General features: G+C 47.7%; 1 protein-coding gene and 1 long non-coding RNA gene across 15 annotated transcripts in view; one reads left to right on the forward strand and one right to left on the reverse strand.

Annotated features, from left to right (window-relative positions):
• The window catches only part of Clec16a (C-type lectin domain containing 16A), a 196,522-nt gene that overhangs the window by 82,067 nt on the left and 97,627 nt on the right, over window positions 1–16,828 (reverse strand). The window lies entirely within an intron of this gene.
• Window positions 86–16,730, forward strand: LOC120095021 (uncharacterized). Its single transcript, XR_005489995.2, has 3 exons — window positions 86–342; window positions 734–893; window positions 16,425–16,730. It is a non-coding gene; the product is annotated as an uncharacterized LOC120095021 (long non-coding RNA).

Here is a 16,828-nt window from a genome sequence, read left to right on the forward strand (position 1 = left end):
AGAAACAAAAACCAAAATGCTCTGCCAGGTTTGATTTCATTTTAAATTCTGACCACTTGAGTCAGACACTAACATTTTGCAGCAGACTCATGAATGACTGGAACTCTAATCCTTTCCTGGATAAAGGACCCTTTTGAAACCCAACTTGGGCTTTGGTTAAAATTCTTCCTGCCTCATTTCAGCTTGCAAAGTCCCACTGAGCTCTGCCTCAAGAATTCTGGACTAGATCTGAGGGCATGGGAAAAACAGTGGTGGCCAGCCCTGCAGCTGGAAGATCTGAGCTGTCTGGTCTGAGAGGCTGATGGCCATGGAGATAAGATTCTAGCCTTTTAGGGCAAACAGGTAAGTGGGGTTTTGGGAAAAGTGAGAGGAGCTGCCTGAAAGAGCCCTGGTCACAGGAAGCAGCTGAGCAGTAGGGACCACGGGCAGGGTGACAAAGACGACAAAAAGGCAAGGTGGGGCTGCGTGGCTAAGACCAAGGTAGGCCAAAGACTCCCAAAGAGAATGCGGTGGTGGAAAGGAGCTAAGAGAAAACTTGTAACTGCAAATTCAAAACAGAGGAGTCTAGACTAAAGGCTCTGGCTGTTTCCGAGACCTGAGAGCCTGCTGACAGGACTCAGTCCAGTAAGGGTTCATCTGTCAAAGGCCTGGTTGAGCTGAAGTCAAAGTCACATAACCCTTGAGCATCTCACAGCTAATTATACTTGTTTGCTTATCTGCCGTCCATTCTCAGGGGCTCCTTGGTGGAGGATGTAACAAGAGCCTCTGCTATCCTCTCCAGTCTGGAAAGCGGTCAGTTTCCATACTCCAGCTGAATGGAGCAATGGAAAGATGCCCATGTTCTATTTTGTGGAACTTGAGAATATGGAATCTTCAAATCGGACTTCACAAGTGTGAGTAAATTAAAAACTTTTGGGATTGCTCAAGTAGTCCAATATAATTAGAAGAAATCCTTAAAGAGTAAGAAGATCAGGGCAGAAGGTCTTAGAAAGAGAAAAGCCTCCATTGCTGGCTCTGAAGATGGAGGAGTAGACTCTAGGATCTAGGCAAGGAAAGAGGTCAGGTTCTCTCCTAATGCTCTCAGAAAGAAACCATGGTGGGATTTAAGCCTAGTGAGGCTCACACTGTTCTTGGTACCTCAGAGCTGTAGGGCACCCAATTTTGCATACATGAAAGAGCAGCCACCAGAATCCAATACACACCACCTGGTATTCTGGTCTGGACAAGTGTCACTAGCCCCGTATCTTTGAGACTTGACTTTGGGTGGCTCACTGCTTGTAGGTCCTCACCTGGGCTGCCTGCCTGGTAAACAATCATCAGAATATACTGGACTCAACAGCTTAGGCTCTCAATCTGTTCTTGTTCTCTTCCCTGGCAAAGGCTCAACGCACCATTCCCCATCTTTATTGGAGCATCCAAACCCATCTTAGGTATCCTTGCTGGATACCACCACCTGCCTAAAGGAGGGTTGGGCTGAGCTACTACTTAGCCAATGATGGATGAGTGGCTCACTAGTGCATGAGCAGAGAGGATGGGCCGAGGGTGTCCTAGTCCAGAGCTCCGGGTCCAAGTGCTGTGCTGATTTGTGTTGAGTGCTGCCTCCCCTCTCCTAGCACAGCATGCCACTAAGCAGGCTGCTGAACACTGAGCTCTGTTTTAGCACACTCAGTTGTAAAAGGGGAGGATAACTGGGATTACACGGCCAGCCTGTGAGGGCTCAAGGAGTTAAGCTGAATGAAACACTGCTAGCAGTGGCCTAGGAGAGTGTAACTAGGTGGTATTTGTGATCATTACTGTTTCACACAGCAAGATGATAGGAAAGGAAGCAGCTGGAGCCAGGGGCCTGGGAGAGCTCAGGAAATACCAGTAATAGGGCCACATAAATCCAGCTCAAAATCTCCTGCTGTGTACATCTTGAGGCTCACATTTCTGCCTCTGACTTCTCTGAGAGTCTAGTATAGGGAATGAGGAGGGAGACACCAAGGGAAGCAAATAGAGAAAGCTGAAGGCTCGTCACCAGGCTCCCACATTGGAGAATGCAAAGCAGAGCTGGGAGAGAATTGAGTTTTATGAGAAGCCACCTAAAGGCTAAAGGTTAACAGGAGTCATTTAAATGACATGCTTTATTTCCTGGCTTTGCAAAGCTCTGGAAAACCCCAGCTGCATTTAGAAAAATGCAAAGCATATTATAAAATGCAAAGGGCTGGCTCTGGGCAATGAAAAAAAAAAAAAGACGAATGCAGGCGATAACTTGGATGTATTAAGATCCAGGGAATTGTGGGTATGTGTGTTCGGCATGAAGATTTGGCAGGGAGGGAAAGAAAGGTTTGTCTAAGCTGGGATACAAAATGGTGGAGACTGGGAGGTAGACTGAAGGAGGGGAAGGGAACTTTTAATTTTTAATTATAAGCAAATGATTTGGAGAAGCTGTGAGAACCAGGAGAGGCCAGCTCAGGCCTTCCAGTAGTTGACTCTCCCCGGTCTGGTTGTCTGACTCTGGCCTGGATAGTCTGTTAGCTCCTGGAGCATTCTCACGACTGTGTCTGAAACTGAGCAGGCTGTCTTCAGGCCTGGTACTGGCTCAGGAGGCAGATGAGTTAGGGGCAGGCTGGGGTTTCCATGCTGCAGACAGCTGTGAACTGTGGAAGGAACCTCCTGAGGAACCGGGTCAAAAGATTTTAGTCAAGGCAAAGCTCAGCTTGCCTGAGGGAGGACTCACGGATGGGGCTGCAGAGCTCTTTGGGTTCAGTACTGGCTAAGGGCTCACATATGGGACCAGGGGTCTGAGCAGGAACATGTCTCCATAACTCTTCTCTGTCAGAAAAGGCACCTGAGGCCTTTGGTGAGGCTAGTGGACTTGAACATGACAGGCAAGCTGTGTGGTTACTTTATATAAACCCAAGTGCACACAAGCCGTCACAATGGGGAGAGAAAAGGGACCGGCTGACTGTTACAGGGCTGGCCAGCTGTCCATACCCAGTTAGAGCAGCTGGACAGCAGAAGCATACCGTCTCCTACCTCTCCTCAGTGTCCCCTCACAGTGCTCAGGGCTTCTTCCAGGAAGGGAAAGTCATGCTGCAGCCACCATGAAAGCCCGCCCCCTCCTCTGAGGAGTGCTTAGGGACAGGGACTGCTGCAGTCTTGTGGTTAGGATGTCAACCTCACTGAGCTTCATCACACAATGAGGAGTTATACTGAGTGTCTTCCTCACCCTGAAGCCAGTTTCAGGAGCTAGACAGACATAGCTGCTGCTTCATGCCCTGTCATTTCTTTGCTGACATTTGGCTGATTGGCAAGTAGGGAAGGAGAGCTTCCAGGGGGAAGTAGGATTCATAGAGGAAGTGAAGACTTAAGTGCTAGGTTCTAGAACCTTCCTCACTCTGCCTAATACCATGGTTCCTAATACTCGTTATGTGATGGAATGCTCTAGAAGGCATTCAGATGCCAGGCTTTGCTCCAGAGCAAGTGAAAGAGGCTTGGCTCAGAGCTTTAAAGTTACAGGTGATGGTAAGAGTCAGCTCTGGCTAAGGGTCCTCTGCAGCTCTGTCTAACTCAGAACCGACAGTCAGCCTCCCTACCTCCCTTCCTTCCTCCCTCACTCCGTCCCTCCCTCCCTCCACCTGCCCTACCCTGGCTGACAGGTCAGGGGTAGACTCCATTCTCCACAGCAGCTCTGCACACTAGGACACTGTGGAAAACCAATAGTTACTTCTATTCCCAGGCAAATAAAAGTAGAAGTGACAATTTAAGCATTGACGTATTCCAAGCTCAGTATTCTGTATATTTCTCTTGGTCTCAAGTCTCAGACATGGATTCATGTCATGACTGTCCTGCCTCCCTTTCCCAAGGTCTGAGGGTATGCTCAGAGAAAGCTATTGGGTACATCGTGGGTTGGTTTCTCTGAAAGTAGCCCTGAGCTCTGAGTGGGGCACTCAGGAGAGGCAGGAGGATGGGGACTGACCGTAGAGGTCAGGGGAGGCTTTGTTCATGCGAGGCACCCTACCACCTGAGTCCCAGCTCTGTAGATACTTCTTAAACACTTAGTAGAGCAAGAAACATTTGACATTCTCTTGAAAACTTGGTCCAGACCATCTACTGTGCTGGCTACTTGTTACACTGGTCACCGAGATGTCAGAGAGCCTCACCTTTACGTCTTGTGAGGACACCCATTCTTTACTCTTTGACAGATTCTAGCAGCTATTCCATGGTCTCCCCCACTTGGTATGTATTTAGAGTCCTGGCAGGCAACACTTCTAAGTACTTTGCCTACTCTTAACAGAAGCCCTCTGCCAAGAAGAATATAGGAAGAGGAGCAGTCTGACTCCTCCACTCCACTCTTCCCCATGGGGCTGGAGTGGCTAGGAGAATGAAGACAGCTAAAAGCAGACTGGGACCAGTTAGCAAGCTAGATGCTGGGGAAAGTGGCAGGTGGCTTCCCCAGAAGAGCGAGACATGTGGAGGCGGCCCTCCCTCTCCTGACTTAAAGGTCATGGTATATGCTGCTGCTTCAGTATCCCTAGAGATTTATTTTGGGTGTTTTGTGGTTGATGAGATATCAGGGCCAGAAGCCAGTCCTCTAGTGGTAGTCACTAGACCTTGTGTGATTCCGCTCTTGTTGGGTCAGACGGGGAAGGTAGGCCACATAGTGGGCAGAGGCAGCCACAGGGTCTAGAGTCCTGTGTGGGCACAGCCCCAGAGAGCATCACTGAGCAGACTAGAACCAGGGATATCTTGAAACTCACCGATAACCTTAACCCGGGTTTCCTATAGATTCCTATTTCCTATGGTAGCTCTCACTGCTGTCTCTTTCTCCTGTGAGCCAGATGGTGTCAAGGAGGCTGGCTTCAGCGATCAGCAACACAAGGCAGAGTGTGGCTCAAGGGCCAGCATTACAGAGCTGTGGATGTCTAGGCAGCATTATAAAGGACAGTGTGCTGCAAGTGCAGATAAAGACTCCAAAACAGAAAGCCGGTGACCACAAAACTTCTGATATCTGCTGTGGGGATGAAAAGGAGCTGCTCGCTCCCTCAAAGGCCCGTGCTCTGAGTTACAGTAAATGTGGAGGGGCTGCAGATAGTAAGAAGGGTCAGATACTAGGATACCATGGAATAGCTAAACTGGTCAATTTCCTGAGCACTTTGGGCAGAGATGAGAGACAGAGGAGGCAAGGTTACTCAGGGGATTCAGCCTAAACAAGGAGCGTCAGCAAAGGGCTTTATGGGGAGATGCACTTGGGAAAGACCTGAAGCCAGCTTTCTGGCCTGTCAAATCTGAGGGCGTCTTGGCTGACACCTATAGACTAGGCTCAGTGAAGCCAGGCCATGACTGCTCAGTTCTGACAGATAACATATTACTCTCTGCGCAGCTGCACAGGAGATGAGCCACAGGAGTCTGAGGTAGAAAGGTCATGGAATATGATAGGCATTAGAAACAGAGGCATCTGGCCCCTGCCAGTACAGGTGTTCAGAACCCACACAGCTCCATGGGCCTCAGTTCCCATGGTCAACTTCCCTCCTGTTTGAGAGCCCATTGTAGCTCATGTTTGAATGTACAGCACAGATGAGGTTCTGAAAAATAGCTTCAAGCTGCAGTCTTCTGCAGATACAGTGATTTTACAGAGAGAGAAGAGCAGAACCTCGAAGCCAACCTCCCTCAGGCAGTGCCTCCTCCCATGCACAGGCTGTAGTCTGGAAAGCCTGCAGCCTCCTTGCTTTTGTCTTGGTCAGAATTGTCCTAGGCCCACTTCAATCTGTAGCCAACGAAAGAGGGCACAGTCGTTAGGTGACCTTGTGATCTCAGCAGAACATGTCTCTCTAATGTAGCTCAATTATGATTGTAAGTTTATAAAACAGGGAAAGATTACAGGAATATACATTAAACCACATCAATGAGTGCTACTGGGAGAAAAAAAAGGTCCAGCAGACAGGTACCAATCAAATAATCAATACGCAGGAAACAGCTACATCACCCTGTTTTAAAAGAGCCCAATAGCACTGCGATTGGATTTACTTAGACATTTTCCACTTGAACAGAACCGACAGCTGTACTGTAATCGCATTTCCAGTCAGTTTATAAGATACAGATTCATTTCTCCACATTTCGACTTCATTTCTGAAAAGCGGCCAGCAACATCATTCATCAAGTATAAAGAGGAGAAGCCTAATTCATAAGGAGGGGAATGGCACTAATCCTGGGTCTCCACTTCCTCAGAGCATGGGTTTAATTCTAATCTGTTTTCCTTCCCCTCATCTACCCAGTTCAGAGGCTCAGTTTCAAAGCACAATAAAAACGAAGGAAAAGGGAGGGAAGAATGGAGTGAGGAAGGAAAGTTAAAAGAGGAATGAAAGAGAGAGAGAGAGTGGAAAGAGAAAAATACTGATTTTAGCCCACAGAAAAGCAAAATGGTTTGGGGCCACTCAACTGATAAAATAGAAACAATCCACATTTTAAAGAAACTATCATGGAGGGTATAAGATTCTTGAGGTATTTCTCTAGATTAGGATGTGTGCCAATAGGAAACTTACTGTTCTATACTGTATATAGCTAGGACCAAATGTCAGTCTGTAACTTGCCATCCATTGGCTCCCAATGAGAGACAACCTTTGGAAATGCCACTGTTGTGTTAATAAAACTCTCATGCCTCTACATAAACTGCTGCTAAAGCCTGAGCTGCCACAATTCTGCAAGCCTTTCTGAGAACCTACTGTGTGACAGGCGCTGTGCAAGGCCCCAGGAAACACCAACTCAGCGGGATGTGCAAATTTATCTGAGGTGTGCTTAAGGAGTGGGGCTAGATGCTGCTGATTCAGGAACAGAACAGAAATGGGCAGTCAGCCCACACACAGCATATGGTCAGGTAGACACAGACATGTCCCAACATGGGCAGGGGAGGCACAGGGAAATCTTGGGGCCAGTGTAACATGACAGACTTGGGTAGGGAAGAGGTGTAGAGGCTTGATTGGGGAGGTGAAGGGTACAGCTGCAAGGCTGTAGTAAGCCTCTGACCATGGGACTGGAAGGGAAGGCTCAGGAACAACTCAAGTCCATCTGTCATACCAGGTGCTGGGTAGGGATACCCATTAGAGTGTTTTATCAAGAAAGCCTGTGTGGGCTGTGCTTTCTTTAACAAGCAAGAGTAGGCCAAGGAGAGTGGGCATAAGAGCCACCAAACCACAGTGCCCTAGCTGCTGTGTATACAAACCACAGTCTCCTAGCTGCTGTATACACAAACCACAGTGCCCTAGCTGCTGTGTACACAAACCACAGTCCCCTAGCTGCTGTGTACACAAACCACAGTCCCCTAGATACTAGGTATACATGCCTCCTGGGTTTCATGTTAACAATGTCACTACTCTCATCTGACACTGAATAAATGACTTCTCTAGGGCTGCAGCCTGGAGGACTGACCTGAGCTCCCACTGTGGTCTCAGTGATTCTATTCAAGCCAGCAGGCACCTTGTTCCTCGCTAATAAGCCTGTGTGGCTTCTGTCATTGTTCAGTGTGTGCCTTTGACAGAGACACTCATGACTCCATGCTTTCTCAGATCTCTCAAGGCTCTTCTAGAGAGCAAGGGACTTAGCTCAGCTCTTAGCATTGTGTCTGGTCTTTGCTACTTTGTGGGTTGCTATTTTCCTACCCTTTTTACCCCTGCCCGATTTTATCCCGTTACTAGCTAGGAGAGAAAGAAGGAGAGAGAGAGAGAGAGAGAGAGAGAGAGAGAGAGAGAGAGAGAGAGAGAGAGAGAGAGAGAGAGAGAGAGATATCCCAGAATCTAATTTCTTTCCTTTTGTTTCTTCTTTGAGCACAACTACTATGAAACCACAACCAACCCCCCAGAAAGACCAATCCCGTCTTGGGGCTCTGGCATTATTATACCCTCTCAGAAGTTTCCTCAATTCCAAATGTCACACAATCACAGAAACTATCTACAGCTGGCAAAACCATGCTTCTGAGAGAGCATGAGGCAAATCATATTCAGCTGCTGAGGACAGTTTGAAGCAGCCCCACATTCCTACACCTGGGGATAAAATGAAACCATATTCTTAAAATATTTCTGTGGTTTTTAAAGTAACCAAAATTCCAGAATCTTCACTGCACAGCACGTAGGCAGGACATGAATGCTTACTGTGTCTATTCCCAAAGTCTGTGCCCACTGTATACCAGGCTGAGGATTTCCAACGAAATCTTTCTTTTACCCTACAGAATGTAGAAGCGGGCACTGTTAAGCTCAGTTTGCCAAGGAGGAAAAGGTTTATAGGTAGGAACTAATAGCCCAGCATCACACGCCAGAACACATCCCCCAGGCTTTCCTAAGCCTCAAGTCCCTGGGCTCTGAATACAGCACACACGTTTATTAAATGGTACAATTTAAAGGGCGGATCGCCATCTCACCACTCTCTTACATTCTTTTTTTTTTTTTTTTTTTTTTTTGGTTCTTTTTTTCGGAGCTGGGGACCGAACCCAGGGCCTTGTGCTTCCTAGGCAAGCGCTCTACCACTGAGCTAAATCCCCAAACCCACTCTCTTACATTCTTATTTTAACATTTTTGACCTTACAGAAGAAGGTGAAGATGGCTACAATAAGCACACGTGTGCCCGTCGCTCCCTTGGCAGGTGGAACACTTGGCTGTCTGTGCCTCATGTCTCTGCCCTCATGTTCTCAACAGCACACACTGCTGTTTTCTGACTCACCCCAGAGCACCACTTACTCCTACACACAAGGGGTTTCCTCTTTGAGAACAAGGACACACTCGCACACAGCCACAAGACATCATCACACCCAGGAAACACCTTATTCAATCACAGCTTCTCATGAACTACTTGTCAAAAGGGGTCCTTGGGCTGGAGAGATGGCTCAGTGGTTAAGAGCACCAAGTGCTCTTCCAGAGGTCCTGAGTTCAATTCCCAGCAACCATCTGTAGTGGGATCTGATACCCTCTTCTGCTGTGTCTGAAGACAGCTACAGTGTATTCACATAAATATATCTTTTTTAAAAAAAGGGATCCTTTATTTAAAGCAACAATTTAAAGATTTTAAAAGTTGTTTCCAATTATATGTAGGTGTGTGCCTTTGCATGGGGTTGTGAGTGCAGATGCCCTCTGAGGCTGAGACACATGACCATTGGAGCCAGAGTTACAAACAGTTGGGTGGCACCTGGTTTGAGTACGGAGAATGGAACTTAGGTCCACGAGTAGTATGATGAACCCACTTTCAAATTTTCTTAATCAAGTATGAATGGTGATGGCTGCCAGGTGTCTTTAGTTGCTGGAATCTCAGATTAGTATCCTTGTATCCCTTGTGTGGAATCATCTTCTTTGATACTTTGATTACTTATTTTGTGGACCAGGGCTGACCTTGAATTAACAATTCTGCCTTAGCTTCTTGAGTCACTGAGATCATATGGCACCACACTTGGCTTTCACTATCATTCATTCATTGCTTTGTGGTACTGGGGATTGAATCTAGGGCCTCACATGCTAACGATCATTCTCACTTTCAATAAGGTTATTTTGTATATTAATTACTTTTTGCAGTTTTGAGAATGAATTTGGGAACCTTCTACACGCTCGGCAAACGCTCTTTGCTGAGCTCAATCCAGCATGGTACTTACCATGCTGAAAGCTCAGGCTGCTACCTTCCAGGACATCGCACCCTCTCTCTGCCTTTCATTGTGCTTGTTGCTTGTGTTATTTTTTTCATTTTTACCAGTATAAAGCATATCATCATGCCTGGGTCATCAGCAAAATAAGCAAATAGAGAATTTTCGAGAACTGACAGAATTGCAAAATGGTCATTGGCTTTGCAAGACAAATCAATGAGTTCACATTTTCAGACTTATAATCAAACCACATAACCTGCTTGGGGAGCTTCTTGATACTTTTTCTGGAAATGAATCTCCAGGCAGTCAGACGAGTCCAGTCAGGCATGCTCAATGGGCTTAAGAGCTCTCTGCAAATGGACTAGAGAAAACAGCAGAGGGGGAACTGCTGAAACATGGCAGGGTGGAGGGGCACGGGACAGGACCCTCTGCAAGGTCTCTCATGACATTCACAGAAGGCTGGGGCATAGCTCAGTGGTCAAATGAACACTAACCTCTACTGTGCAAGGCCCAGGGTTCAAAACCCAGCATCACTAAAACACATAACAACCTTCATTGTTATATTCATATCCACCAGTAAACAAAAAATAAAAAGTGGGACTTCGGTTGGATCTCAAACACAGATCAAGAAACTGAGGACAGTGTGACACACAACTTCGCTGGGTCTTTACTGAGTTGTAGCATGGTTGTTCTGGGAAACAAGTTAGGCTTGGGGTAGGGTGCTGATGATGGAATGAACCAGCTCTGTCTAAAGAGGAGCAGGAGACAGCTGGTGCCAAAGGTGCTGGGCTTTGAGGGTCACTGAGGCTCTGCTTGTTGTTCAGAGTGGGATGGAAGGCCAGAATCTGACTTTGGTTTTGACAGGCAGCCATTACACACAGAAAACTACAGGCCCCAAGGGATAAGCAAATGACTGACAAGAGGTGGACTGAAGCAATCCAGGTGAAAGACAATAGCAGCACAAACCCAGGTGCTGGAGTGGAGCCTTCTGCTCTGAGGTGACCACAGACACTGGCAGGAAGAGCTGGGGACACTGACTAATGCACACGGATCATGAGAGAGGCGGGGAGGGGAGGGAGGAGGAGGGAAGTGAGAGAGAGAGAGAGAGAGAGAGACAGAGACAGAGACAGAGACAGAGACAGAGAGACAGAGAGGAGTGCAAAGTAGCAGCCAGCCAGATGGCATATGAACGACTCAGATGAGAAGGCTAATGGCTGGCTCTGTAGGAAGATGGATCCAGTGCTCTGTAGGGCTGCTGCTGGGAACACACAGGCTAGGAGATGCTCATGGCTGGGGACAAGGGTGTCCTCATACAAAAAGGGGTGGCAACAGCTTTCTGGTAGGAAGATACAGACTCCACATGGCCAGATTTCTGAGACTCCAAAGGAATAGGAAGTTAGGTTTCTACAGTGAAATTTCTGCCTTTGAAATTTGGTACCTAACAGGAAATCTTCGTGCTAACATCTGTCCATTTGTCAGACTGTATTAGTGGGACTGTCTGCCTAAAGAGCAGTGTCTGCAACGCCCTTCTAACAATCTTGCGAGGAGAGCAGCACTGCTCTCACTTTACCTACAAGGGAGCTGAGGCTCAGACAGCAGAATCAATCTGTTTTAAGGCCATATAGCTGGGAGGGAGCAGAGAAGGACTTGTCTGCATTGTCCTGGGACATGAAGCTTCTTCCATACTGCCAGTCAGTCTCTCAAACAAGCAGTCAGGAAGGGAGGGGGAAGGGCCAAAGCAGCCTGTTGGGCCAAGACATGAGGGCAAATAAAACAGTCCCCCCCTGTGTGGGACCCAATGAGACTGGCATTTGTGCAATAATGGACCTCTGCACCCAGACCACAGACAAGACAGGGGATGGAGCAGAGTGTAAGGATACTTCTGCTGGCACACACCAGCATGTGAGCCATGAGTGGACAGCATCCTATAGATCTCAGTTCTGGGTTCTTTAGAAAAGTTCTGCGGGCTGGGCCTCCTCCCTGTTGTACCTTTTGACCCACAAAGCAACTCTCCATCCTGAGGCTGGAGAGGCTTTCTGAGACACAATCAAGTCAGCCAGCTTTATAAAGCCTTGCTGTATTACCCGAGGATAAACTCTACTCTTGCTCTGCCCACAGGGCCTGTGAGGCTTCCTCTCCAGCCTCTCTCTCTATGGCCGCAGGGCCCTTTCCTGCACCCACATCCACGTGCAGCCTCCAGCCAGAGCAGCTGGTACCTGCTCTCAAAGCACTTGGCAGAGCCACCATCTAGCTCGTGTTTTGCGATGCTCTGGTGGGCACCTCCTCCTCCTGAGCCTGGGAGCGTGGAAAGCCTACTTCCTGCTTACATGTCTGCTCCTCCACCTGGCAAGGCACAGCAGATGGGTGTTTCCTAGATACTCCCTTTCCTGTGAGCACACTCTACCTTCCTGATAGTTACAGTACCCTTTGTGAAATAACACTTCATAAGTACTTCTGAATTAAAACAATCAACACCAACCCTCCCCTAGGACAGAGGTTCCCCATACTGCCCAGGCTGGTTTTGACTTCTCGGTTTAAGCCGTCTTTCTGCCTCAGCGTTCCAAGCAGCTGGGATGAGGGGCACACTACTGTGCCCAGCCATAGTGCTTTGCGGGCGGGTGGGGGGTGGGGGGGAGTCTTGGCTTAAAAACCAGAAGTTTGCCATCCTGTCCTGAGAAGTGTAGTCTAGTACTGTTTTGCTGATGCTGCCGTGAGTCCTGGAACGCTAGAGTCTGCAGGAGGATGACACTTTCCAGCCCCAGCCTGGGGAGCACACCTTCACCTCACCTCAGGAGCCCTGCGCTCCCAGGCTGAGGTCTGCATGCTCAGGCCTGTCTCCTGAGGCTCTAACAAGCTGCCACAGGGCTCCACCAGGTGAAGGTGGAATTTCCCATGACTGGGGGTGGTTCTGTACAGCCCAAGCCCCACAGAACAGGATCTAGGCTCTGATCCCCTCACTCTGAATTCTATGAACCATGTACAGAACCATAGTGGCTGTGGAGGGCTGAGGTGGGGTCCCAATAGCCACACACATCTCTCTGGGCTCTCTCACTGTGGCTCTCACCTGCTGTAGGGACCTGGCCCCTCTACAGGGCCTGTCCATCCTGATGACCTGCTGAGTCACCCCACCATGTGAACTGTCCGAAGCTAGATCCTCAAGTCAATCTATATCTCTGCCAGTCCCTCACAAAACACTGACCCTGAACGTGAGTTGCCTAGGACACTTGTGCTACTGGCATGTCTGGGAGCTGTCTCCCTCCTAAATAGGCTCCCCACCATTGTCATTATGCCAGCATTGCTCTGAGCATGTCCTACTATGACAGCATCAGACTCCAGCTTCTAGTTCTCTGCCTGACATATAGCATGTATTAGTTAACACCTGAAAAGATGAATGTCCTCATTAACCAGATCTTCACTGAATGGACTTCATGGATGAATTCTGAAAGTCAGAATACATGGGGTATAGTGGCTCAAACCTATCATCCTGGCACTTAAGTATCTAAGACCGAGGAACTGCCAGGAGTTCAAATACCAGCAGTGACTGCAGGGTGGATTTCAGGCCACCTCGAGTGAGACCTGAATGAGACCCTGTCTCGCATAAACAAAAAAGCGGGACTGTAAGTTGGTGCACCACATATACTACTGTGGTTGTAGGTCACAGCGGGTGGCTTCTGGCTTTACCAGGGGCTGCCTAGGACATCAGTAGGCCAAGCTGAGAGCAGAGGAATGCAGTTCCACCTCTAACTCCAAACACCAACCTGTACCCTAGAGTCTTGGGGTTTGCAGAACAGTGGCTACTCATTCAACTAACAAGAGTCCTTATTTGCTAGAGAGGGTTGGAAAAGTCATGACAATGTGTGCTAGGTGCAGGCATATTGCAAAAGCAAAGATGTGGGCAGACGAGACAAACCCAGTAATGATGAGGCTGAGGCCTAGAGGTTGGTGAGCCAAAATGCTGTTCCCTGAATGAAAGTCTCTTTCCTCCTCTGTTCTCTCCCTCCTTCACTCAGCAGACACAGAGAACAGCTCATGACCTCTGCCCTATGCCAGCCTCCTATTCAGAAGAACAAAGACAGGTTTCAGAACAGACCCAGAGTGTAACCACATCTTTGTGTACTGGGGTGGTAGGCATCTTAATGTGATTCCCGGGGGCTGGGGATTTAGCTCAGTGGTAGAGCGATTACCTAGGAAGAGCAAGGCTCTGGGTTCGGTCCCCAGCTCCGAAAAAAAAAAAAAAAAAACAAACAACAAAAAAAAAACCAAAAAACAAATGTGATTCCCGCCATACAGGACCAAAGACCCAGTCCTGTTCAGCCGACTCTCCTCTGGCTGCTAGTGCTCTCTAAGGCTGTGTTTCTTATCAGTACAATGAGCTCAACAAATACTTGTTATGTCATGTTTCCTGCTATGTAAAGTCTGCATTTCTTTAAGCCTATCAGACCTTATCATGGGAGATTAAAGTGCACCAATCCCAAACCTCTCTCTTTAGATCAGTGTCTAAGCTTGGCATGAAGACAGAAAGACACCAGGCTTCCAATCACTCAGCTGTCATCCACTCATTCCAGGGTCAGCTTTATAGAAATCTGTGTACTTTCAAGTGTGATGATCTTCTTCAACATTGCAATCACCAAAATAATTTTAAACAACCAACCAAACCAACAGCAGCAGCAGCAGTAGCTGCAGCTGACAACATGGTAGCGCCAGGTTTTAAAATCCCTACTGTTCTGAGTTTTCTGAATATCATGCTCTTTAGCAAAAGACATAATTTGCAATCTGGCAGGGTAAAGCCAGCCAGCCATTACTTTCTTAATGGCCAACTACCATAAGGCTCAGTTAAGTGATCTCAACTAGCAACTAATCAATTAAAATTGATAAGTGAAATACTTTTAACCTTTATTTCAGCGGGGCCCTTCCTAGGGGAAGGAGAGAAGGAATGTGAATTCCCAGCATAAAATTTAATTCCATTTCACGGATGTAAAATTGAAGGGAGCTGTCGCCCTCTCTGCATGGATCAAATCAGAGAAAGCCTGGTCCTGACTCTCTCTGGCCAACTCGATCAATTCTAGCCTTACAGAAATCACTACAGCTCCTTTTCAGGGTGAAGGGTCAAAGGAGACAGGCAAAGAGGGTCATAATTTCTTTCTTTCCCCAACACAAGGGGAGATGAAAGCACAAACACGAGAAATGGCAGCAGAGGAACGAGTCAGCGAGGTGCTCTCCTGCCTCTTGTCCCTCGGTGAGAGAGGCCCCACGCTGGGCCACCGGCCGAGCAGGTAGGGTTCTCTGGTGTGTGAGCTACGAGCTGCTCAGGCTAGGTGTGTGGCTGTGGCTTTCTTGCCATCTTTCATCCAGTCACCAAACAAGACGGCTGCTTCTCTCTCTGCCTTTTCCTCCTCTAATAGTAAGGTGGAGGCCAGAGCCTTATATGCTAAGAAAAGCTTTCCAGAGTCCTCTACCTGCAACTACATTTTCTTTTTTTTTTTTTTTTGAGATGGGGTGGGGTCGGGGTTTTTTTGTGTAGCCCTGGCTGTCTTAGAACTCAATCTGTAGATCAGAGTGGCCTTGAACTCACAGAGATCTGCCTGCCTCTGCCTGGGATTAAAAGAGTGCTGTTGCGTCGGGATTAAAGGCATGTGCCACTACCTCATAGCAACAACCCCCATTTTACAGAGGGACACACACACACACACACACACACACACACACACACACTCTCTGAAGGCTGGAATTATTTATTATATGTAAATCATGCCTCTGAAAGATGGTTTCAAACAGCAGGACTACAGAGCAGTCCCTGCTGCTCCTGTGTGCCTTGCCCGTATCCCTCCTCTTTGGGTCTCTCTCCATCCTCACACTTAGGTCTAAAGCTAACCCTGTGTCCTTGGCAAAGGTTCCTGCTGTTCCTCTGACAACTGCATGGTTTGAGGGAAAGCTCTGTTGTCCAATCTGGGATACTGAAAGCCTACTCTTCAGTTTTATAGTTATTTCTGTGAGGGCTACTCAGCTGGGGCTGAGGGTGGCCATCTTCCTACTAGATGGGGAGCCAGGGAAGCCGAGTCAAGAGATGGCAGTGACAGCTTTCCTCTGACTGGCACAGCATCCAGACCCAGACTTGTCTCAAGACTCCTGGCCTCCCCCAAACTATTACCCAGCCCCTCTCTTTTCCCACTATCAGGCTGTTTTGGCCTTTCTGTTTCTTAAAAGACTTCCCACACGGAGCTGGGGAGATGGCTCAGCAGTTAAGTGTCTAGCTGCTCTTACAGAGGACCTAGCTTTGGTTGTCAGCACCACAGGGTGGCTCATGACTCTAACTCCAGGGGATCTGATATCAGCCTCTGGCCTCCAGGACACCTGCATTCATCACCCCCACCCCATTTCCTGGACATACACACATAATTAACACCAGCAAACATAGATTTTTTTTTTTTTAAAAAAACAGACTCCTAATGTACCAGAATGCTCTACCGTACAGAAACCCCATGTCCTTTAGTGGGCATGGTACATGGAGGGAAGACAAAGCCATACAAGTATGAGAAGAGCTCTGGGAGTACCAGTCTCTTTCAAGTCTCAGTTATTAACTTGTCACAGAGACACATACTTGTGATCCCAGCACTTTGGAAATGAGGCAAGGCAATCTCAAGTTCCAGGCCAGCCTGGTCTGTTCAGAGATACCCTATCTCAAACATAAAATAAAATAAAATAAAATAAAATAAAATAAAATAAAATAAAAATGTTATTTTGTCTTATGTTGCAGAGGGGAATTTTGAAGCAATGAATGATGATGTCCTCGTTATTTGTTTTGTTTGTTTTTATCAACTTGACACAGGATATGGTCTTTTGGGAAGAGAGAACCTTAATTGAGAAAATGCCCTCACTCATGAGATGGGCTTGTGGTCCTGCCTGTTGGGCACTCTTTTGATTAATGGCTCAATTGGGAAGGCCAAGCTCACTGTGGTGGTGCTGTGGCAGGTGACTCTGGGGTACAAAAGAAGCAGACTGCACAGCCACGAGGAATAAGACAACAACAGCATCCTCCATGGCTTCCGTTCCTGCCCTGACTTCTGATGACAGACTGTGATGTGGAAGTGTAAGCTGAATAAACCTAAGTTGGTTTTGGTCTTGTTTTATCACAGCAATAGAAACCCTCTCTTAGACAATGGGCAATGCATATTTCAAGGTTATAGGCTGAACATGTGCTTTTCTGATTTGCAAAGCCCTCATTCTTACCTA

Source organism: Rattus norvegicus, chromosome 10 (assembly GCF_036323735.1).
Source record: "Rattus norvegicus strain BN/NHsdMcwi chromosome 10, GRCr8, whole genome shotgun sequence".
Taxonomy (NCBI): domain Eukaryota; kingdom Metazoa; phylum Chordata; class Mammalia; order Rodentia; family Muridae; genus Rattus; species Rattus norvegicus.